General features: G+C 41.8%; 1 long non-coding RNA gene across 1 annotated transcript; it reads left to right on the forward strand.

Moving 5' to 3' along the window:
- The first annotated feature begins 7,286 nt into the window (after nucleotides 1–7,286).
- LOC307084927 lies at nucleotides 7,287–11,088 on the forward strand. The gene is made up of 3 exons (XR_013812333.1): nucleotides 7,287–9,580; nucleotides 10,202–10,399; nucleotides 10,509–11,088. It is a non-coding gene; the product is annotated as an uncharacterized lncRNA (long non-coding RNA).
- The last annotated feature ends 13,348 nt before the right edge of the window (nucleotides 11,089–24,436 follow it).

Genomic DNA, 24,436 nt, shown 5'->3' on the forward strand with positions numbered 1-24,436 from the left:
TCAAACCCAAGAACGAGTCCACAATCCTTTCTTTTTCTTCCTTTTAGTCTCTGTGCAGAGGACCGCCAGCATAATGCCTATAGTGCTAGGTACTCGGGATCCATTGTTGACTCTTTGTTGCTAGGCTACGTTGTTGCTGCGTGTACTTTGTATCGTTCATGCCACCTACTGTGAGGAGTTGCTGCATTGAACAGATATAAAAACTACTGGAACCTTTATGACAAAAATGTCATGTATGTCAGTTCTAAACCTTAGATTTTCTAAATATCTTAAACGTAAATCTTGTAGTGTAGCCAGTCTTCCGACAGTGCGACATGTTAAATCGTGGTGGAATATCTGAGAATCGTGTAGTCTGAAAGGTACGCACCGTTGGGTGACGAGTGGAAGACAGACTACGGAGACCCCTCGAACATTCAAAGTTCTCCGTCGGGATGTCGGATACGCAATGTAATTCGCCGCCCGACCGATCTTATATGTTGACAACAAATCATGTAAATAGTTTGGTAAATAAACTTCCAAAGCTTTACAAATCCTATTTGGTGTTTTATTGGTCCTTAATGTGCAAAGTAAACAACGTACAAAGTAAATAAGGTCCAAAGTCAAACCGAGTAGCATTTCCGGAAATGATTTTGTTAAGAGGACCAATCACAGCCCTTACCGTCTCTGTTGCGTCGACTGATAGTTTAAAAATATTGGATGCGCACGTAAGCTACGGAGAGGTTCTCGGACAGGCTCTCGTGTCTAAGTACAGCACTTTACGGAGGACTATAAACTGGCCGGCCTCTGAACCTACCCCCCCTCATAATATTTTTTCATCAAATCTACACGATTCACGTAGGTCACCTATTTTGCTTTCAAAACGGCGAATTTCGCCGAAAGGTGAGTGATTTTCATGCCTGGTTGGGTGTAACGCGTTACAAAGTAACGCTATTACTTTTTTGGGTAACGTAGTGAAGTAAAGTAATGCATTACATTTAAAATATCGGTAACTGCACTACTTTACTAGACTATAGGGTAACACCTTATAATAACTATCCGTTATAACTAGTTAATAGATCATAAGTAAACAGTTAATTAATGAGTTATTAATGACTTGTTAAGTGTTTAACAGTGTTTGTTAAGGATTTATAATGATGCCGTGTAGATAGTTAATATATCATTAATAAACTGTTAGTTAATGAGTTATAAATGACTTGTTAACTGTATGTTAATGATTTATAACTACCTTATAAATTAGTAATAGATCATGAACAAGCTATTAGTAAATTACTTACTAATGACTTGTTAAGTATCAGTTAAAAGTTTATACATGTTATTGGGACGTTATTCTAAAGTTGCAACTATTCCTCATCTTTAACTGTTAGTAAATGAGGAATAGTTGCAACTTTAGAATAACATCCCAATAACATACATAAGCTAATAACTAATATATTAACTCACACTTTACAGATCAGTTGTTAATAGTTTGTTAACCATCTACTAATACCAGTGAAGCTTTGTAGAACAGCAAATGGGTGGAACAAGTTCAAGGTACAGAAATTTGATGTGATATTTAGAATATCTAATTTTTGTACCTCAACCTTGTTCCACCCATAGGCTTTTCTGTGTACTGTATTTTACCAAAGAAACACCACAGATGAAATGTTGAACATTGTGTTTAATGTATAGAAACACACATACTGAGCCATCACATGGCAGAACAGCAGTATACAACAGTATACAAACCCATGAGGTTTCTGCACTTTTTGTGCAGGACATGAAAACAAAATAAATCAAAATCAAGCCATTGGCATTATTTATATGAACGTCTTAAGACAACTTGGACCCTCTATACTTAGTGAACCAGACCCGAGCTACAACCAAACTGCTCTAGGGCACCATCCCACAGTGACACAACACCTAAGCTTTCTTAGACAGAGGAATCAGTTTCCCCTTTTTCTTTTGATGTTCAACATCCCTCAAAAGGTTTGGATTTGATCAATCAACACTTCCAGACATTTTTTTGCAAAGTCCTGCAGTCGTTGCTGTGGTGTATGAGCAACCAGCAACTCCTTGTATTTCTTCGGGGCCACAACAGCCAGCTCATAGATCGGGGCATTGGGGACGACAGTGTTTCGGTCGACACCGACCTTTCGATATGCCACACTCAGCTTTCTTCCTTTCTTGTACGCCTTAAGGACTTTCCTGTATCTCTTGATGACGTGCTGAAACAGATAGAAATGTAGTTAAGTATAACAAACATACAAGTAGTGAATCGACACAGGGAAACACACACATAGATGCAAAGTAGGGCTGCACGATTATTGCCAAAATGATTATCACGATTATTTGGATCAATATTGATATCACGATTATTTACCACGATTATTCATTGATTTTAGTGATAAATTTTTTTATTGAACATTCACGGAAACTTGAATACATAACATAACACAATATATAACATAAACTTGAATACATAACATTAACATAACACCAACTTAGAACAACAGGGCAATGATTCTACAATGTTTAAATTGTAAACGATTTATGTTGAACTTGTAAAATAGGTTATTATTCACGTGACCTCCTAGAAGCGGAAAAAAAAAATCAAAACAATTAAATGCAGGACTATGCAGAAAGGGCACTGCCTTAGAGTTTACAGGTTTTTGGCAAGAAACACCAGCCTGTCAACATTTTCTGGCTTGAGGGATGAGCGAAGGCAGGTCACCACATTTCCCCCAGTGCTAAAAACCCTCTCTGAAGGGGAACTTGTAGCCGGGATGCACAAGTACTTTTTTGCCAGCTTTGCGAGTCGTGGGTAGAGTCACTGGTGTTCCCTCCACCAGCTCAGCGGGTCCTCCTCAGTGTCTAGGTTACCTGACTGTAGGTTAGACTGTAGCTCAGAGGCTATAGCCTGTTGTTGCTGCTCGGGAGAGGGTCTCGGTGTGGTTCCCTCAGTGGTCTTGAAGAAGCTCCCCAAGGTCTGTTTCTTTTTTGGATGTGTGACATCCTCAGCAGTCTCACCATGGGGATCAGTTTGGCCCAACTCCTTGAAAAGTGAAAAATATGAGTATCAATGATCTAGAACAAAACAAATTTAACATTGCTTGATTATATTCATAAATTTAATCCACTTAATGTAATTAATTTGTATTAAATGTTGTATTTATTCATTATAAATACCTACTGTCATGGCTGCATGTGCAGTCCTCCCCATCTCCAAAATCAGCCGGGTTTGGATTGGTCCAACATCGTCCTCACTGGGGTAGCTTAGCTTGAACCAGGGATCCAGCGAAGAGGCCACATTTAGCAGTTACTGTGTGAGAGGGTCGTTGTACTTGTCGTCCAAGTAGGTCATGATTTTATTCTTGATGGTGCAGGTGAGATCTGACTCATCATCCTGCACTTTAAGGATGGAGGACCTGAACAGGTGGAGGACAGGCTTCACAAAGGAAACACTGACGTACTTTTCGCTGGAAAGTGCATCAGTGAACTCAGTGAGAGGTTGAAGGGCTTTACTGATGGACTCCAGGATGTCTGTGTCCTGCCAGCTCGGGATGAGGTGTCTGGCCTTTCGGTCATCGGACAAGACTTGAGCAATGGCCTTGTGCTGCTCCAGGACTCTAGAAATCATAGCCTGCCTTGATCCCCACCTTGTGGGACACTCGGTCTTGAGCGTATGCTCTGGCAGCTTCAACTCCCTCTGTGCCTCTGCTAGCTGCCTTTTACGCCGCCAGCTGTAAGAGAAGCTGCTTACCAGCTTCTTGCAGAGACCCACTGCTCTGTCAATTCGAGGGTCTTTCATTGCGTTCTCTAAAAAGAAACATGAAATATACATATGTTAAATTAAAGCAAGTTAAACCTTCTCTTCTTGTGCTTTTTAAACAATTGATAAACAACAACCCCAATCATATTATTCAAGATTAAATTAGTATTGTTGTAGGCCTATCTAATATACGAATACATTTCTGTTACTAAGTACATTTATTTGGTTAGTTTAGCAGGGATAAGAACAGTCGCTGTATAATATAATTGTTACTTAAAAAGTATTCAAACACATTAACACAATCAGCATTTTCTTTTTAAATCTTTTTATAAATATATTATTCAACTCACCTATTGCTAGATGGAGCCTGTGGCCAAAGCACTGCAGCCTAGTCCAGTTATTGAGAGAAGCTGCCTTGACAACATTGGACCCATTGTCTGTTGTAATGCAGACAAGTCTCTCCTCCTGTAAGCCCCAAGAGGCCATCGCTTCCCTCAGTCCCTGGGCAAATAACTCTCCAGTGTGGTCTTGCGGGAAAAATGCCGTTTGCAGGCATCTACTCTGCATCGCAAAATCATCATCGGTGAAATGAACTGTCAAGCTCATGTACGGTTCCATCGTTCTACTTGACCATAGATCAGTGGTAGTGGCAAAGTACTCGACAGCTGTGAGATCCCTCTCTATTTCTCCTCGGCGTTTTGCATACAGTGCAGGTAATGCAACTGTGGAAAAATAATTTCGCGAGGGGATTACATACTTTTTGTCCAGTGTGTTAACCATTTTTTTAAACCCTTCATTGCTGACGGTATTTATTGGACACATATCTTTTGCCAAATGGGAAGTTATTGCATCGGTGATTTCTGTGTGTCTTTGTGACTTGGAGGCATATAATGTTGCGCTGTACATGCTAGCCTTGATTGAAGTCTGAGCTGCAGCTGACGAGGGACCGGGACAGCTGACGTTAGCAGCCGATGCAACACTTCTGGCCTTCATGCAAACCTCATATTGGATTCTGTGGTGTGCTTTCAGGTGGCTGAATAAATTTGTTGTGTTGCCATGCGAAGCAGCCACAACTCTCCGGCACCCTTTGCACATTGTTTTTTGCTGGTTTGTATCACTTGGCCTAAATCCGAAATATTCCCATATAACGGAAGAAGATCCGCGACGAGGGACGAGCTCGTTGACCTCAACTGCTTCAGACATTGTAGGCCTAATTGTGTTTGTCTTTCAAAGTAATCGGTCTTTTCCAGGCTTCGCGCCGCCGCCGATGTACTTACGCAGTCGCAGACCGCAGGTGTACAGCGAGCGCTTGGTTTGCAGCGGAGGTAGAGCGTATACTGCATGGGCGGGGCTCGTTTCTTTTTTCGTTTTCCTTTTTTTGTGGAAGCATTATTTAAAAAAATATCGCGAAAATATCGCGAGAACACAACATGTCACCGTGGGAAGCCAATATCGTCATCGCGATAAAAATTCGATATATTGTGCAGCCCTAATGCAAAGTGGTTGCAAAAAGTAATGAAGATTACATGGGCACAGAGCAATTGGAGGGTTCAAGATAATATACCCACCAGGAAGTTCATTTTGGAAAATAAACTTGAGAGAGAGAGAGCGTGAGGGAGAGAGACATTGCGAGAGAGAGAGCGAGAGGTCTACATGCCTGACACACATGAGGGGAGCTGCCTTATTGCCTTCCTCTCTTTACACTTACCTCTGTGCTTGCCATGTTGCCTTTTTTTTTTCCTCTTGTGACTCTGGTGGTGGTGCTTCTTTTGCTTCTTGGGTCTTTTCTTCGATTTCTTGTCTGAATCTGAAGAATCAGTTGAGGATGAGGAGCTGGATGAAGAGGATGAAGGAGTTGGATGGACTGGAGGATGAAGAGAAAGAAGATGCACCAGGAGACGAGTTTGCCGAGGAAGATGTGTCAATTGTCCCATCGTCATCTGTATCTACAAAATAATACAAAATACAATACCAAATGCATTACTAACTATGATGATACAAGTTAACTCCCATACATTCTTATCAACATTTACATTTATCAAGACTTTTAGTTTCACTGATTCATCAAATCGTGATCTCATTAGTTGGACAGATGTGTCTGCTGTCAATCAATGCTACAGATATTATCTTCCAGGTATTAACTGTACATGTGTATTGTTTGGGTAATAACACGCTCATGCTCTGATGGTCTTGTCACTGTGAAATGTTGGCCTTTCTTCCACTCAATTGTATATATATTTTACAAAGCACCCAAGTATCATTTTCAGGTGTGCAAACATGTTTTCCCAAGAAAGTGTTAGGCCTACTTACTTTGACCAACTTGTTGGCGGAGGGAGTCTCTCTCCTTAGTCAGGTCACTGATTTTTTCTGTGACTGTGTGCTGCTTCTTCTTGGCCTCACGGAGCTTAAGCTGCATCTTCCTAATATGTAAAAATGCTGTTGGAGCTACAGTTGCCTCAGTATCTGGAATGATAGTATAGAGAATAAAAAAGCTCTAATCATAAAAGCCAGGTGAAGGTAAAATAAAATAATGAGCATCTGAGCCATGAGCATTATATATATTATAACATATAATATTATATAGAGCTCCGGGATTCGCAAACGGCAACAATGACTTTCTCCTCCAAGCTGCAGTTCACTCGGAGTGCAGGGAATGGTTGGCCCACCCGCTTGAACGGTGATTGGCTGTTTTACGTTACTTCACCCACGTTACCCACAGGGAGTGAACGCTGATTGGCTGTCTCACGCGAATGGCGCAGAGAAGTTCAACTATTTCAACTTCTGCACGTGTCGCCCTGCGACACGTTTCAATGTGCGGTGTGAACATAGAGTAATCCTTGAATTAAAGTTTTGATGCATACAATCACATCAGTTTTTTCATATAGGCTAAATCTTCTATTTTCGGCAAGCGACTAAACGCGCGCGCACACACACACACGTGCATACACACACACACACACAATTAATCATCGGACACTTAACCAATCTGGTTGATTTATGTAGTACAAATCTATCAGTCCGTGTTATCCTGATCAAACATCTTTAATGAAAAGATAACACGCAGTCTTGCTTACCGTCACCGTTGTTGTCCATGTGCACAGCATGGTCCACAGGTGTAGTTTTCTTTTTACTGGAAGTACCCGCTGTTGACTTCTTTCTCTTTCTCCCGACAGTACCTGGATTTATCTCGGTATTTTGCGCATCGCCGCTGGGAACACTGGTATCGGACATTTTACCAGACCGTGTATTCATTCTTTGAAATCAATGCCAATGCAGGCTGCCCATCCAATAATGAACTTGCTGAATGAGCGAAGGATGGACGTGTCTGTCTAGGTTGTCACCGATTGTCACTCATCAAAGTACAGTGGTGATGCGAGGTGATTGACAAGTTGACAACCAGCCAATATGATGGAGGAGGCCGGATGGCTCCTCCTCCAGCCTGTGAATGCAATTATGATTGGCTTGTTTCACCCTCGTCACCCCCGACCTATTATACAATTCAAACGTAATCTGGCGGGAGCTAGTCACTAGAGTTGGATTTAGTGATTCGCTTCCGCGATTCAGTTCGCGTCATTCAGTTCACCAAAAGGAGTCGTTCGCGAATCGTTTGTTCGTTCGTTCAGTCGAGTTTCCGGTAGCGGTGAATCAAATCATGCACGGTTCTCTGAGTCAGTCAGACTCAGCCCCTCCCTCGTTTGTTCGTTCAGTCGAGTTTCCGGTAGCGGTGAATCGAATCATGGAATGAATGGCTCAGACTCAGCGCCTCCCTCGTTCTCATTCTCATACGTCAACATTACAACTTTAACCAAACGCAGCGGGATGGGGGGTGTAGTTGATTATTGGATGTTAAACATATCAGCAAAATAATAGACTTGATTTAGCAATGATGGTGGGGGTCCCGGGTGTTTTAGGCTCTCATAAACAGAACCCTGTGCAGCCCAAGACTAAATCTAGCTGCCAAAATGAACACTGCCTTCAAAACGAGAGCTGGTTAATTGTGAAAAATGCATTAAACTGTCATCAGACAACGCGGTTATATGCTATTGTAATGACCTTGCCGGTGACATAACGATGTCCAGTCATGATTACTTGAAGGAACTTTAATGTAACAAACCAGGTCACTGAAAACCCGTAACCAACCTCAAAAAGCCACACTAGCAACAACCGGTTACCCGGGCAACCCCCCAACCCGGTCCCTTCAACGTGCAAGCCCCCACCCTCCTGTTCTCCCAAGGCCCTCCCCCAGCTGACCTGATGATTCGCCCCCCACACTGATTGACAAGAAGAACATTCCAATGCATGCACATAGAACAACTGAAATAACCGACAACGAAATACAATGCAACACACAACACACAAACTCTTTAAATGTCCCAGGGTCGCTACACTATAGACCCTAGAGTTTCTGGTATAAAGGCTGGGACGAATTTCAAATAATAAATATGTACACTTTATGTTGAAAGTATACTGTCGCGATTCCCATTGAAACGAATTGCGCGGTGACTAGTCTTCACAACGAGAGCTGGTCGGTTGTGAAAAATGTGGTATAAAGTCTGGGACGAATTTCGAATTATAAATATGTACAATGTATCCTTTAAATACGTCCATGCAACAGATGGCCAATATGAATAATAGATAGCTGGCTCACTAAGCCCATTTGTTTTTTCCCCATTAAACCGGTTGATTTCTGTCTCTCATTGACTAAAATTCAACGAGAGCGTCCTAGACTCAGACCCAGCATACGATTGGCTGGCTCGCGTGAGTCGTGACGTCTCTCAGTCGGTCCCTCCTCACCACTCACACAGTGAGTGAACAAACTGTTAGCGAGTCATCGACTAGTGGGTCTGGGAGGAGTCGAGTCTGAGAACAAACGAGACGAACGATGCGAACGAGACAAACGAGGCGAACGAGAGAGAGGAACCAGTTCGGTTCGTTCGTCTTAAAGATTTGTTAATTCGAACTGATTCGTTCGCGACCGAGCCAACTCTACTAGTCACAGAGACTCGGGAAGCATGTGTGATGTGTGTGGAAAGAAGAGAGGATAAGAACAAAGGTAGGTCCTAATCAAGTCATATTGTAATATCATAGCCAAATAATGTCTGGTTTAGCCACTGAGCTAAGAGAGCTTGTTGAAGGCAGAACTAAATCTAAAAGAAGACAGAGAAATAATCAAATGGATGCAGAAGAAAAGGTTTCTAAGAAGATGGATGAGGTACCAAAAATGCAATCACAAGATGAAATTCAAGGAATCAGTTTGTGTGGACAACTATGCATGGTAAGTTTATTTTTAACATACAAAAATAAACATACATGGGTATTTTGGTCCAGAATTCTAGTGAAAATGAAATTATTTAATTGTGAGCTGATAAGAGTACACAATATATCTTCTTAATTCATGTTAACATTAATTTCTAGAAATACACTACTATACACTACACTACTTAATACTAATCTACAAGATCACAACACGTCAAAACGTTGTGAGCTTATAGATCTGCTATTTTCAGACAGAAATACTGAAAAAATGGGGTTAAACATTTTTTAAACATATTTACACACATTTTATGGGTGGTTCCTGGCACAAAATATTTCCAGATGGAGTCCATGGCCAAATACACATTAATTTGGGGGTCCTTGACATGCAAATGTTTGAGAATCACTGCTCTAGTCACTACCCTGGCCTGTGTCATTCTTATCTTCATTTGTATATATCTTCAGGGTTTGCAAACACCATAACCACAGAGGGAGGAAACTGAAGAGGTAAATTAGACACAAATCTATATTCAGCAATTCAAAGGTCTCCCTCTTCAACTGGATGCGCTTTGTGTACAGGTAAGCTATTGCATAGGTATATGATTTTAGTCTGTCTATGATGAAAAGTGTTTCAATAGAAATACTTCATAACAATGCTGTCATAAACAATAACTGGAGACTATGTAGTAAAGCTTGTGATTATTATGTCATGGAGCATCTCTAGACTCATAACAGGTGCTTGGAGTTATTTCACTTTTGTGATTTATTTTGCTAAAAAGTGTAATTCACAGCTTGAATTCATAACAGTTTAACAATTATGGAAATATGTTTAATTGCTGTTACTTAGGGGATGCTGTGTTGGTCAGCATTAGGCCTGGTGGAGCAACGTGACTGTCTGACCCTGCATCTTGAGGCTCAATGGCAATTGGCTCTCTCAATCTATAGGCTCTGGCAATTAATATTAGGAATAGGATTTTACAAATATCCTACAGTATTATTAGTCCCAAATATATTGACAGAGCTCTGTAGAAAATACCACAAAACATATTTTCCATTTTTATTGCTGTTTTTGTCTACAGAGTAGTGGACAATTTTCATATTCTGGGGTGCAGTAGATGCAAACTTTGTGTATCAAACCAAAAAGATCAAAATAACTGTGGTATAATAATTATTTGCCTTGTTTTATCCGATTTGCACAAGGCCAGCGTCTACATCAAGTGGACATGATCAATGATGACATTTCTGGAAGCTCAGCAACCCTGTCAAAGATGGCTCAAAAGCTGCGAGATGTGTGCACTACTGCGATGGACAGATATCAGCAAGCAAGAGGCCAGTACATTGGGGGGGCGGCAGCAGTTTGTCACCATTGATGAGAGCCACTTCAGACACAAAAGAAAGGCAAGCAGCAAGCACTATTATCAAGATAGTAATGCAAATTACCATTGAATGACAGATTATTCATTTTGTTTAAAGAAGAATAATTCCAAATATTTCACGTTTTCATCAGTACGGACGGGGACGAATGGCTGGTGGCTGGAAGAGGAAGAAGTGGGTGTTTGGGATGCTAGGTGTGAACAGGAGAGGGAGAAGACATGCAAAGCCTGTTCTTCGCTTAGTTGAGAGAAGAAGGAGAGATCTGGCGCCACTTTTAGCTCACCATGTTAAAGTTGGATCTACAATAATAAATGATGAGTGGTGGGCTTATCGCAATGCTTTACCTCAGCTAGGTTATACCCATTTCACTGTCAATCACAGTGTATGTCGATGCCAAAACAGGTGCACATACTCAGCACATAGAGAGGGCCTGGAGAACGGTTAAGGAAAATGTGTGGAGACTCAGGGGGAATCGTACAGAGGAGTTACTGGTAGACCATCTCAGAGTTATTGAATGGCATGAGTGGCTTGCCTGTAAGCATTGCAAAGGGCCGTTAGGACGGATAATCCATGACATTGCTGGGATGTATGGACATTAAATGTCCCTCTGAACTTCTGTTTATCTGTGTTTAGCACAAAAAGTGCAGAAACCTCATGGGTTTGTATACTGCTGTTCTGCCATGTGATGGCTCAGTATGTGTGTTTCTATACATTAAACACAACGTTCAACATTTCATCTGTGGTGTTTCTTTGGTAAAATACAGTACACAGAAAAGCCTATGGGTGGAACAAGGTTGAGGTACAAAAATTTGATATTTTAAATATCACATCAAATTCCTGTACCTTGAACTTGTTCCACCCATTTGCTATTCTAGAAAGTTTCACTGGTATTAGTAGATGGTTAACAAACTATTCACAACTGATCTGTAAAGTGTGAGTTAATATATTAGTTAAGTATTAGTTATTAGCTCATGTATGTTACTGGGACGTTATTCTTAAGTTGCAACTATTCCTCATTTACTAACAGTTAATAAATGAGGAATAGTTGCAACTTTAGAATAACGTCCCAGTAACATGTATAAACTATTAACTGATACTTAACAAGTCATAAGTAATTTACTAATAGCTTGTTCATGATTTCTATTTCTAATTTATAAAGTATAGTTATAAATCATTAACATACAGTTAACAAGTCATTTATAACTCATTAACTAACCGTTTATTAATGATCTATTAACTATCTACACTGCATCATTATACATCCTTAACAAACAGTTAAACACTTAACAAGTCATTAATTACTCATCAATTAACAGTTTACTTATGATCTATTAACTAGTTATAACGGATAGTTATTATAAAGTGTTACCGACTATAGTAACGCGCTTTCTTGCATTACCCAAGCCGTGTTTGCCTGCGTGTAAAGTTCTGATCGGCTGTGGTGCGTGCATGCGTGCTGCCTCTGTGTCTGCAGCGCCTGCTTGCCTCGGCACGTTGCCATAGCGATTGATTTGAGTGACGTAGCTGCTTGTGCGAAGGAGTGTTCAAGTGTTGGAGCACAGAAGCAGGTGACACAGAAAGACAGGCTGGTTGCAGGGTTCATTGTAGAAGACACGCTTCCCCTGTTAACTACTGAATCACCCAGATTTAGAAAAATACTAGATAAAATACCCGCGACTCACAAGCCAACATCCGACAGATTTTCCCATTACAGGAACAAGTGTTATACCGACATGGAATCTAAGCTCAAAATAATTTTAAAGTCCTCCCTGGATCATGTGTCCACCACCGCGGACATTTGGTCTGCCAACAACAAAAGTTACTAAGGAATAGGAATTGTGCACTGGATAGACAGCATTACTTTAAAACTTGAGAAGGCTGCTCTTACCTGCAAGAGGGTGAGTGGAAGACACACTTACGATTTCATAGCTTGCGTAATAGATCCAGGTTCATTCAGCCTTTGGACCACATAAAGTAACAGCATGTGTCACCGCCGCTTAAGTGCATTTCTGTTTTAATTGTATGGGATAAAGTGACCTTTTTATATTTTTCATTGACCACTTAATTTTTGTGCTCGTGTTTCCCAAAGCCTGTGTTTTGAAACTTGTGTCTTGCTTCTGATTGACCTTACCATAGCCTACTTTATCCTGTTTGTGGATTTTACAGTGAGGCATTTCTTTGTGCAGACAGGGATATTGTTCTTTCATCTTTTCTATTAATTCATTTTAAATTAATTTCATTGTATGACAATTTTTATATGTGAAGCACTTTGTGTCATGGTCTGTCTGTTTTCTTGTCTTGTTTTGGTGTGTTTCCTGTTTTACTCTTGTATCTGTCTTGTTTCTCCCCATGTCCTGTCAAGTTTCCCTCCTGTGTGATTACTGCTCCCTCCCCTAATGGGTTTCAGCTGCTCCTCGTTGCGTGCCGTGTTTGGTATTTAAGCCCGTCTTTCCTTTGTTCCTCGTCGGATCATTGTGGTTTGTGGTAAGTTGTGTCCTGTGTGTTACCGGTGTTACCTGCGTCACCCATGTTCTCGGTGTTCCTTGCCTTTTTGTGTTAATAAATTACCCTTTACTTGAACTGTCTGCTTTTGGGTCCTGCCTGCCTGCCACCCGCTAACAGTGACACTTTGAGTCTGCCTTATGTATGAAAAGTAAAGTTGCCTTGCCTTTCATATGGTTTTATATGCTATTTTGTATAGATTTATACAATAAACACTAAGTGATGATAGGGCTATGTTTGTCCATGTATCTACAGTAAATTAAGAAACGGGAAAGTAAAGTAATAAGTAGTGAAGTTACTTTTCAAATGCAGTAACTAGTAAAGTAATCTCATTACAATTTACAGAAGTAATAACTAATTACTTTTTTTGAGTAACTACCCCAACACTGGTCACTGCAATATGCCAGGCATCCACAACACACTAAAACAGTCAGAATAATGAATTAGAAGGGGAAAGTGCATCCAAAAAATGTAGACCACTGCTAATTTAATGACTACACAAACAAACATCGACACAATCAGAAACAGAAACATTCATATGATCAGACAGACACTGACAGACTTCATCTATGCATTGGGCTTCAGTGCCGGCATCAGTATCGTTTGACACCCCTACGTTCCAAACGAAAGACACAGGGGCGCATAGCCACGTGGGGGCCAGAGGGGGCCACTGCCACCATTGGTCAGAGGATGGCCACCCGGCTGGCCCGAGTGCGAAAAAAAAGAAATCCTGAAAAGATACTGTCTAAAGAATGCTGAAATATATGCATTATTATTTTGATCTAATTTTGACTTATTATTTTTATTTAAAGTCTTATATTTTCATATTATAAATAAATATTGCACTTAAAATGCTATGGTTTAATTGAATAAATTATTGCCTAAAACGACAATTACATGTCTTTCTGTCAATTGCACTAAAAACATTCTCATGTTATGTTAAGGTCCCGAACCCCCTCAGATAATCATGACAGATCACACAACATCTAAGCACTCATTCCAATAACATGGGGTCATCAATAAGACATCATTATTCTACTTTGTTTAAGAATGGTTGATTCAGATTGGCTGGGAGGAGGGCATTAACCCGGCAGGTTGCACGCTGACTTGTCGGTTGTACTTGCTACTGACTGAGCACAGTGTCATCAAATAGCAGATCAATACGCTGCTTGTATTTTTTGGAATATTCGATTCTGATTGGCTGCAGGATGTACATTCATCCCTGATATATGGCCACCTGCTAAGTAGTTCCAGTCAAATTGTCTGTTCAGCCTTCAAAACACGAGCTGGTAAATTGTGAAAAATGCATTAAACTGTAATCAGAAAACATGGTTATATGCTATAGACCCTATAGTATCTGTGGTATAAAGGCTGGGACTAATTTCAAATTATAAATATGTACACTTTATGTTGAAAGTATCGATCGTCTCGATTCCCATTGAAACAAATGGCGTGGTGATTAGTCTTCAAAACAAGAGCTGGTAAATTGTGAAAAATGAATTCAACCGTAATCAGACAACGCGGTTATATGCTATAGACCAGGCATCTCCAAACGGCGGACCGCGGTCCGGCACCGGACAAACTGACGGTCCTATCCGGACCCATGACCAATTTCAAATAATGTGTTTTTTTTATTTTACTATACAAAGCATGATTATGTTAATAAAGACATTTCTCACTGAAATACAAATTGAAAGGCAGAATAGTCCGTAGTACAGCATAAAAACAGCAAAAAGTAATGATCTTCACAGAGGGAAGATCGTGCACTCACCGAACTCCCCCCCTCCCCCGTCTGTCACGGCATGTGCATAATAGTGTCACTCAAAATATAGCCAATCAAATCGTTTGTTTACCGTAAGAGCAATTTGGAATGAGAAAATGGCTTGCTCGAAAATAAGGAAAGTTGACCACGAAAACAGACATTTTAAAGATGAATGGACTGACCAATACATTTTCATTCTCCCACAAGGCAGTACTAATTCTTTGTTGTGTCTTTTATGTGTTGAAACCGTGGCGCTGATAAAAAGCGGGAATATTAAGCGGCATTACGAATCCAAACACAGATCCTTCAAGAAAAGTATCCCCAGAAGTCAGATAGAAGAGCATGGAAAATATCCGAGCTGAGAGCTCAGTAGGAGAGGTCTACACGAGTCTTCACACACTCATTTACAGGCCAGCAACGTGCAAATGAATGCTCACTTAAGAGTGCATGGATTTTGGGGCAACATAAAAAAAAACTTTCAGTGACGCGACTGTTATGAAAGAGTGCTTGAACGCAGCTGCCGAGACGTGACTTGAAGGTAAACAAAGGGATGAATTGTGTGAAAAAGTAAAGCAAATCCCAATGTCAGCTGCAACGACAACCAGAAAATCCGAAATGTTATCAGATGACGCACTGTCACAGCTTGATGCGGCTGTTCAGAGTGCCCCATCCTTAGCCATTGATGAGCCTTCAGATGTAACGGATAATGCCCAGCTTTTGGTTTATGTGCGATTTTTTCATCAAGACAAAAAGAGATCTGTGAGGACCTGTTGGGTCTAACACCACTTGAGACATACACAAGACGAGAAGATATTTCTGAGGTTATTAAGGAGATGCTGTCAAAGAGGGGGATTGATCAAACAAAGGTTGTCTCAGTCACTACAGATGGGGTACCTGTTTTGCTTACTTGAAATGTAGGCCTAGTGTACCTATTTTACTAACTTGAAATGTAGGCCTAGTGTACCTGTTTCGCTTAGTTGAAATGAAGGCCTAATGCTCTTTTTGTGTTTATTTGAAATGTAGGCCTGGTGTAGCTGTTTTGCTTACTTGAAATGTAGGCCTAATGCACTTTGTGTTTGTTTGAAGTGTAGGCCTAGTGTTCCTGTTCTGCTTACTTGATATGTAGGCCTTATTCACTTTTATGTTTACTTGAAATGCAGGCCTAATGTACCTGTTTTGTTAACTTGAAATGTTAATATGCGTTACTTTGTCTTACTTGTTTATCATGGTTAAAAGTAAGCTGTTTGGAAATTGAAAATAAATACATCTGAAATTATAAGGAAATATGCCGTGTTGATTGTATTTGACAAAAGTAGGCTATTAGGTCGTGGTAGGTTAACTGGACCTTGTTCAATTTTAATTGAAGACCCCTACTATAGACCCTAGAGCATCTGTGGTATAAAGGCTGGGACAAATTTCAAATTATTAATATGTACAATCCATAATGTTAGAGCCATGGAGAAGATAAGGCTTATGTTGGCATTTTTTGCCTTATTTGTTAATATATTTTGCTATCATTTATAATAATTAATTCTAACTGATATATTGTTTTATCTTAATGTGATTGATGTCTATTCAGTAGATTAGGGGTTATTATGCTCTTATTTTCTCCTGTTTCAAATTTATACTGCCGTAAAGCACAGCTAATCGTAGCAAACAGTCGTAAACTAGCCATGTGGACACCTGTCGGCGTCTCTGCATTGTTATTAAAGCTAGGGTGGGTAATTTTTTTACTGTTATATTTGGCAAAACTGTCATAATAGCCAGTCAGCTATATGTAGGTGAAGTGCTCAGAGAATATCTGCTCATCACTTTGCTCTCCCCTGCCTCTGTGTGCCGCCCCCAAAAATTTCCTCTGCTCACGTACACTTTGACCAATCAAAGCGAGGCTCTGATTCTCCGTTCTTATTGGCTGTGGGACTGTCCGTTCACCTTGGCAACTACGTTGGTGCGTCCCTGCGTGAGCGTTCACAAGCCTAGCAGTCTGACAGTTTTGCACTACTACGGCAGACAACAAATGAATAGCAATGTCTTTATCAACGGCCCCTAAATTTCCCATTCCAATACCAACAACTAACACCGCTAAGACAGCGAAAAAAAGAGGAAAGACACTTGTTGAAAGGACAGCTACTAAAAGGGAGGCGGAGAGAGCTCGAAATAAAACCAGAGTAAACATTGGTGTGGCTTATGAGCGATGGAGTTACGTGACCTGAAACACCTAAAAACGGACGCTGAGATGGCTACATTTCTTATAGACAGGTAAGGAATAGTGTTATCTCTCCATGGAATATTGTGAAGAACATGTAAAGTGTCGGCTGGTAGGGTTTTTTACTAGGCAAAGCAATGATAACCGTTACATTACGGTTCTGTAATGTAACCGTTTCAATACGGTTCCGTAGGATGTCTTGCATCAGCCCATGGTTCTTTTCCGGTCCATTTTGTTAGTAATGGTCACAATAACCTGTCGGAATAACACAGATTGTGAGATTGTGCCCACACGTAGCATAGGCCTCAACTCAACTGTGGATAATGTCCAAGTCACGTTTGTGTAAAAGCTACTTTGACACAACTGCCGAGATAAGCACAGCGAGGTAAGTGTAGCACATGATATTCCATGTTGCTGCTGACGACACTCAGCTATTTCTCTCCTTTCCCTCATCTGACAAAGCCCTGATTGCAACACGCATATCTGAATGTCTGGCAGAAGTCAGCACCTGGACAACTGCTCATCACCTGAGGCTTAACCTCAACAAGACTGAGCTCCTCCTAATACCAGGGAACGATTGCCCACACATGGACTTACTGGTCACTGTTGAGAACATCACTGTATCTCCTTCTCCAACTGCCAAAAACCTTGGTGTAGTGTTGGACAATCAGTTATGCTGCACCGCAAACATCACTGCGGTGGCCCGATCCTGCAGATTTGCACATTACAACATCCGCAGGATCCGGCCCTTCCTCACAAGGGAAGCAGCTCAGCTTCTAGTCCAATCACTGGTCATCTCCCGCCTCGACTACTGCAACTCGCTCCTGGCTGGACTCCCTGGCTCTGCGATTAAACCCTTGCAGCGCATCCAGAATGCGGCAATCGTGTTCAACCTACCAAAGTTCTCACATGTAACCCCCCTCTTCCGAGACCTCCACTGGCTCCCTGTAATAGCTCGCATCAGATTCAAGATGATGGTACTGGCATACAGGGCAGTCGATGGAACTGCCCCTGCCTACCTCCAAGCATTAGTAAAGCCACACACCCCAGCTCGATCCCGCCGCTCAACTCCCTCAGCTGGACGTCTGGTACCGCCATCGCTAAGACCAAGCAAAGGTCGATCAGCGAAGTCACAACTTTTCTCTGTTTTGGGACCTCAGTGGTGGAACGAGCTCCCTACCGATGTCAGGACCGCAGAGTCGCTCACCAGCTTCCGCAAAAGACTCAAAACTCACCTGTTCAGAGTTCATCTCGACTCTGCATAGAAACCAATGCACAGCCACCATTGAATGTTGTACGTCCTGGCACTTGTACAAGGTACTTAATTGTGTAGCATCTACAGTAGCTGCTATCGCTGCTTTACACGGGGAATGGGTTAGCCTAGCGATTGTAATACTTGCACTTGGTTCTATGAACGTCTTTACTGTACCGACAGCGATATATTGTTTCACTTCTTATGACAAATGTACTTATTGTAACAAATGCACTTATTGTAAGTCACTTTGGATAAAAGCGTCTGCTAAATGCCCTAAATGTAAATGTAAATGTTCCATATGAACTGTACAATTACTTATTACACATTTATACTGACAATTGGCTCCCCTGATTTTTTTTGTTAAAGTATGACATGAAATAAACATACCTGCATTATTGCACGTAAAATTTATGATTTGTTGAATCACACGGCCCGTGTTTCCACACGGGCCATGTCCTCTTGCCCTCCCCTGTCAAGACCTCCCCGACCGCGACCTCGTCCCCTTCCTCTGCCCCTGTCTCTGCCCCTAGGCTGCCTGCCTCTAGCAGCAGGCCGTCCGCTGACCCTATATATCCCACGTCCTGTGCTGCTAGGACCTGGGACATAATCGTCCCCAGAGCCATCTGGGCTCTCTTCTTGTACATTCTTATAATGCAAAAAATAAGCGTTATTGTAGTATAATTCATCACTTCAAAACGTCAGTATATAATATTGATGACCAGGTTACTAGCGCTGGCAGCTTATGCGAACAAATTACAGTTGCAATTAGTTTGCTATCTTGCTTGGCTGATACAGCTACTTTTCTTAGGCCTACCAGCGCAATTACAATGATTTTAAGATAACATACATGGTATGTCTGTGAGTAAGATGTTGATGCTCAATATGTATTTATCAGCACTAATGTTTAATTACCTCAGAATCTGACATGGTGTTTTGTCTTCCTATCAATGTAACTGAATTCACATGAACTTGCATAACTGCCGTTCGGAGGGAGGAGCTACGGCAGGTAGAGCGTGGCAGGGAGGGACCAGAGAGAACACAACGGAGTCTCAACGGCTGTTTTCTCCCAAATTACCCACCCTAATAACCCCGTCCTGCTCCCAAGTGTTGGGAGCAGGACAGGAGCAACCACTTTTCTGACCATAGCTTACCGTAGCTAAATTGTAGTTTAGGCATAAGAAACTTTCCTTTTCCTGTCAATTAGTTTGAGGTGACAGAACGGATACCCAGGATTTTGCTTTTTGTTCAATGTGGATTATGTTTTGGCAATAATTCGCCACATTTTTTCCTTTTACATCGGCCTCGTTTCCTTCTTGGATTTACTTGGAGTTCATTGCCTTGCGAAAAGCATGAGTACGGAAACTTTACGTCCTGCAAGAGTAGCAAATAAGTTGCCATTACATAAGTCAGAAAATTGCTCCGCAAGACAAGGGATTATCAAGTTAACCGCGACGCACAAGGAGGATTTGGTGCGCGCGGCTGGGATACAATACGAGATTCAACACAGCGTAACAGACTCCCCAAGGACTTTCGGACGGCCAAACATATGGAACGTAGGCATCACTTTTATTTAATGGAGCGCATGTGCTTACTATAAGAAGGAAAATAGTCTTAACATGTCAACTAAGTGATTGAAGAGCTATTGGAGCAACTTAAATCATAAGGATTAATTGCATTGTTGCACAAGAGTTTGTGGCAAAGCAATTAATATGGAGCCGATTGAAACTAAGAGGGTATCAAAACCAACTGTAAAAGTGTTTGAAGAGAAGCTCAAACAGCTCAAAGGAACAAGGAAAGCTAAGTTGACCAATCTTACTAAAAAGATGCAGGAACTTGATGCTCTAATAGACGATGATGGCAATTTTAAAAAAGTGAGTGACAGTAGCAGCTGATTTCACAGACCTGCATATGGAGTTCTGAGACGCATGATCAGACAGTGATATGAGCCAAAAGCCATAAAAAAAAAAAGAACCAAAAAGAATTTTGTGGAGAAAGTGGAAAGTTGGCTGGAAAGAGTGAAACATCAAAACAATGAGCCTAAGAGAGTTAATGCTGAAATTGATCCTGAAGACAGTGTCTCAGTAACATCAAGCAGGAAAAAGCAAGCAAGTCGATCTGTTTCAGTTGTGTCTTCTACAGCATCTTCTACCAGACTTAAAGTAGAACCTGAACGGGCAGCTCTGTTAGCACGTGCGGGGTCACTAAAGCAGTTGCAGCAATTTGAGAGAGAAGAGGCTCTGCTTAAAGCAAGAAAACAGGAATTTGAGTTGAGGACAGCCATCGCTGCTGCAAATGCAAAACTGGGGGTGCTAACTGTAAACGGGCCACCTCATAACACTTCTGCCGAACCTGAAGACGGTATGGCTGCCTACTTTAATGCTGCAGGGAATGGTAGTGAGGGCGGCTTCAGAGCCGTGCAGTCAGACTGTGGAGATTCTCATGTAATGAGTGCATCAGATGTGGCACAGAGAACAAGGCTTCCTATTGACGCACAAAAAAGGTAGCAGACTCCATCAGCCAAATGCTAACGTCAGCTACCAGCACAGCACAGGACAGGGCAGGTAAACCAATATTCAAGATTTGCTTAGCTTTATGCAGCAACAAAATAAAATTACAGAGCTTTTGGTGAAGCAACAAAAAGTGTCCACTCTCCCACGGATGTATATCCCAATTTTTGATGGAGATCTTTTGGAGTCTGGCTTTTTCATGAGCGTTTGAGCATGGGATAGAGGATAGGACAGACAGCAACAGGGATAGGCTGCATTTCCTTCAGCAGTTCACCCGCAGCAGACCAAAGATACTAGTGCGCAGCTGTTCACATATGCATCCTGACAGAGGCTATCTAGAAGCCAAGAAGCTTCTGAACAAACACTTTGGAAATGAATATACTATCGCCTCTGCCTACATCGAAAAAGCACTGAAATGGCCTGTAATTAGGTCAGATGATGGAGAAGCACTCAGTTTGCTGTGTTCCTCACCGGTTGCTTCAATACAGTTAATAGCATGGATTACATTGAAGAAATGGATAGCCCTACTAATATGAGGATTGTCATTTCTAAGCTTCCCTTCAAGTTAAGAGAAAGGTGGAGGGGAGTTGCTTGTGACAAGCAGTAAAGGACAAGATTGAGAGCCAGGTTCACTGACTTAGTCAGCTTGGTTGACAAGCAGGCAAGAATTGCTTCTCACCCTTTATTTGGCAATTTACAAGAGCCCATGTCATCAAGCAACGGAAACAAGCTAAAATCAGGAGAAAGGGGTCCTTCAAGATTCGAGAAAAGGGTCCTTCAAGATTCAAGGAAAGGAAAAATACTTTTGCAACAGATGTAACCACTGTTCCAAGGCACACAGAGCAAGGAAATAAGGATAAGGAAAATACCGCTTACAAAACTGGGAAACAATGTCTTTTTTGTCACAAAGCTGGACATAACTTGGATTTTTGCAAGCTCATCAAACAGAAGCCTCACATGGAAAAGATGGATTTCCTTAAATCCAAAAGGTGTGTGCTTCGGATGCCTTTCACAGGGTCACTTAAGCAAAGGCTGTCAACAAAGACTCACCTGTCTAACATGTTCTCAGAAACACCCCACCATCCTGCACTTTAACAAAGGTGAGTCAGCAGCTCCTTCTGTTAGCGAAAGCAGGAAGGTTCCTCCCCAACAACAGATAGTGAAACTTGTGGTTGCACTGGGGCCGGGAAATCGGCCTGTTCACTGTCAATTGTTCCAGTGATAGTCAGATGTTTGAGGAGCAACAAAACAGTTGAATCATACGCATTCTTAGACCCAGGCAATACTGGAACTTTCTGCTCAGTGGAGTTAATGAGGGACCTAAAGCTATCAGGAAAAAAGGCCAACATTTTGCTCCGCACCATGGGAAAAGAGGAGACAATCAGTACACATACTGTCATGGGGCTTGAGGTCAGTGGTTTCGATGAGAACAACGTTTCGAAGCTTACACAAGGTCTTCTCACAAGAACAGATTCCTGTAAAAAAAAGAGACCATTCCAAAACAGAGCGATGTGGACAAGTGGCCTCATTTGAGGGAGGTTCAGCTCAAGCAGATTGACAAAGCTATTGGTTTGTTAATAGGAACAAACGTACCAAAAGCGCTTGAGTCTTGGAAGGTTATTAACAGTGAGGGTGGCGGCCCTTATGCCGTAAAAACCGTTTTAGACTGGACAATCAATGGGCCTTTGTTGAGAGGAAACAGCAGCAAAGATGAAACTGAGTGGCCATGGGGAATAGTAAACAGGATCTCAGTGGCAAAGCTGGAAGAGCTCACTCAGCAGCAAATACAGTTTGACTTCCCTGAGCATCAGCTGACTGAGAAATTGGAAATGTCTAGTGAGGAAAGACATTACATCATCAGTCTTCCTTTAAAGAAAAAAGACATGACATTCCCAGACAACCGTGCTGTCGCAGTGCAGAGGGTGGAAAGCCTAAAACGGAAATTATCAAGAAATCAGGAGTTTCATCATGATTACACAAAGTTCATGGAAGAAACATTTGAGAAAGGCTACGCTGAGGAAGTTCCACGGGAGAAATCTGCAAAGGTGGCAACAGGATATGGTACATACCGCATCATGGGGTCTACCACCCAACAAAGCACAAGTTAAGGGTGGTGTTCGACTGTGCTGCTGTGTATTAAGGTACATCCTTAAACTCTCAGCTGTTGCAAGGGCAAGACCTTACTAGTTCTCTCATTGGTGTGCTGACAAGATTCAGGCAAGAGTCAGTCGCCTTCATGTCTGATATTGAAGGCATGTTTTGTCAGGTCAGGATTCCGGATGAAGACACTGATATGCTGAGGTTTTTGTAGTGGCCTCAAGGAGACCTCAGTCAGGAGCTGAAAGAATACCGGATGGTCGTTCACTTATTCGGCGCAACCTCATCACCCAGCTGTGCAAGTTGCACTACGAAAGTGTGCTGAGGACAACCAGGCAGCATTCAGCTCAGAGGCAACAAATGCTGTATTAAGGAACTTTTACATGAACGACTGCCTTAAGTCGGTAGGCTGCGAGAAACAGGCAGTTGCTCTCATTCAGGAGCTCCGGCATCTATGTGGTGCTGGAGGTTTTCGTCTCACAAAGTGGATTTCCAACAGCAGAACAGTGCTTGCTTCTGTACATGAGGACGACAGGGCCAAAGAGGTCAAAGAGTTTGACTTGGAAAAGGATTGCCTCCCTATCGGAAGAGCTCTGGGGGTTCAGTGGTGCGTAGAGTCGGACATGCTAAAGTTCAGAATCACAATTCAGAACAAACCACTGACAAGGAGAGGAGTGCTTTCAATGATGAGCACTATTTATGATCCACTTGGGATTTTGCCTCCACTCATCCTTCCAGTGAAGCAGATTCTGCAGGAGCTATGCAGAATCAAACATGCATGGGACAACAGCATGCCAGAAGCTCTGGCTCTACAGTGGCATCAGGGGGTGACAAGCTTAAATCATCTGGCCAGTTTCGAGGTGAATAGATGTGTTAAGCCGACTCAACTTTGGTGAGACTGCTTCAGCTCCATCACTTTGCTGACGCGAGCAAGAAAGGGTATGGCACAGTCACCTACATGGTCTCCAAAAATCACCAGAACCAGACACACAGCGACTTCATCATTGGCAAAGCCAGGGTTACGCCGTTGAAACCGCTAACTAAACCGTGACTTGAGATTACTGCTGCGTCTATGGCGGCTAAGATGGATATAATGATGAGAGCAGAATTGGATCAGAGTGTCTTTTGGACAGACAGCACGCTGGTCATTTAGTATCTCAAAAGTGAGACAGCAAGATACCGCACGTTCGTAACCAATCGCGTTGCGGCGATCAGAGAAAGGTCAAAGGTCTCCCAGTGGAGATACGTGAATACTTCAGACAACCCCGCGGACTATGCTTCCAGAGGGCTTACTGTGGATGCCTTTCTAAAGGCAAAAACTTGGATCATGGGTCCAGACTTCATAACAAAACCGGAGTCTGAGTGGCCTGAAATGCAACACAGCTTATGTCAGCCTCACAACAATGACCCAGAGGTCAAAGAAGCTTCGGTATGTGCACTTAGTGCCGAGCAAAGTGTAACCGGTACCTGGTGTACTTTAATTAACACTACAACAGTATACAATCAATCAATGTATGGGCCAGATCATCAGCAGATTCTAATGTTCGTAAGGAGAGATATGGTACTGTCTGCACAAGAATGACACATTCATGATTAAAATAATTATATATAAAATAATTACAAAATGAAACTGGGGAAAAATAAATAAAATGATGTCAAATACCTCTCTTATTTGTACCCTTTTTCCTGCGTCAGTATATTACCTCTCCTGGTTCCATTTACTTTAACTAAA

This window comes from Pollachius pollachius, assembly GCF_949987615.1.
Source record: "Pollachius pollachius genome assembly, chromosome: 13".
NCBI lineage: Eukaryota > Metazoa > Chordata > Actinopteri > Gadiformes > Gadidae > Pollachius > Pollachius pollachius.